The sequence below is a fragment of the Tyto alba genome, unplaced genomic scaffold (assembly GCF_018691265.1).
Source record: "Tyto alba isolate M040663 unplaced genomic scaffold, T.alba_DEE_v4.0 Super-Scaffold_9, whole genome shotgun sequence".
NCBI classification, from domain to species: Eukaryota; Metazoa; Chordata; class Aves; order Strigiformes; family Tytonidae; genus Tyto; species Tyto alba.
The window spans coordinates 13,301,066-13,302,825 of NW_024881330.1; positions in this window are offsets into that span (position 1 = coordinate 13,301,066).

Below are 1,760 nucleotides of genomic sequence, written 5' to 3' on the forward strand. Positions count from 1 at the left end.
TCTAGCAAACCATTTAAAACCTAGAATTATTACTGCACTTTCAGTAACACAGTGATTTTATTTAGCTTACTGTTTAGATAACCACATAGATTTTCTTTTTTTCCCCCTGAAGTGCTATAAATTCATGTGTGTTTGTTTTCTTCATGTAGTTTTATTCTGGGTGCCCTACCTGAGGTCTAAAGCAGGACCTTGGTTGGCTGCTAGGTGCCCACCAAGGTGCTCTCTCACTCCCTCTCATCAAAAGGACAGGAGGAGAGAATTGTGATAAAGCTTGTGGGTTGAGATAAAGACAGGGAGATTGTTCACCAGTGACTGTCATGAGCAAAACAGGCTTGACTTAGGGAAATTAATTTACTTAATTGCCAATTAAAAATAGAGTAAAAGAGTGAGAAGCAAAGATAAAACTAAAACCACAGCCGCCCCACCTTTTTCCCCAGGCTCAACTTCACTCCTTCATTCCCAGCTTTTCTACCTCCTCCCCCGAGTGGTGGAGCGGGACAGGGAAGAGGGGCTGCAGTCAGTCGATAGCACTGTGCCGCTCCTTCCTCCTCATGTTCTTCCCCTGCTCTAGCACGGATCCCCCACGGGGTCACAAGTCCTGCCAGAAAACCTGCTCCTGAGCGGGCTCCTCTCTGCAGGCACTGTTCCTGCCAGAAGCCTGCTCCAACACAGGCCCTCCGCCAGCTGCAGCTTCCCTCGGAGCACGTCCACCAGCTCCGGCGTGGGGCCCTCCCCAGGCTGCGGGTGGGCATCTGCCCCACCGTTCACCTCCCCGGGCTGCGGGTGAGCATCTGCCCCACCGTTCACCTCCCCGGGCTGCGGGTGGGCATCTGCCCCACCGTTCACCTCCCCGGGCCTCGGGTGGGCATCTGCCCCACCGTTCACCTCCCCGGGCTGCAGGTGGGCATCTGCCCCACCGTTCACCTCCCCGGGCCGCGGGTGGGCATCTGCCCCACCGTTCACCTCCCCGGGCTGCAGGCACAGCCTGCCTCACCATGGGCTTCACCACAGGCTGCAGGGGAATCTCCGCTCCAGCACCCGGAGCACCTCCTCCCCCTCCTCCCTCACTGACCTGCGTGTCTGCAAGGGTGTTTCTCTCACATTTCTCTCATTCCTCTCTCCCAGCTGCTGTGCAATATGTGTTAGCCTTTCATAAATATATTATCACAGAGGCACCACCAGCATGGGTGATGGGGCTCAGCTTTTTCCAGCTGGCCTTGGCTCTGTTTGGCATGGGGGCAACCCCTTGTCTCTTCTCACAGAGGCCACCCCTGTAACCCCCCCACTACTAAAGCCTTGCCACGTAAACCTAACAAAAGCAGTGAGATTCTGTTTGAAATATTTTGTAAGAGCAGAGGGTTCTTAATGACATATTAAATACCACTAAATGCCCTAAGATCTGATATAGTCTCTTCAGAGGGGGGATCCTTCCTTCTGAAATGTTAAGAAAGTTCGTGTTGGGCACTACCATAGGTATACGTTTTAAAACATTGTAATAACAATTTGATCAACGAGTATATATAATCTCATGGCTTAGTGAAATACTTATTTTCCTTGGAGAAACTAGCCAGCTCCATGACCCAACAGGATGTGATTTTAGATAGTAGGGATAATAAAGCCACCATGTAAAGATGAATATGCCCCACCTTGAAATGACTAAAATTTAAATAATGTCAGAAGTTATTGATTAACCTAGGGTTGGGTAGGATTTAGTTGCTCTAGTAAAAGTTGACTGTTCTGTCTGAATGCTGGTTTTCTTC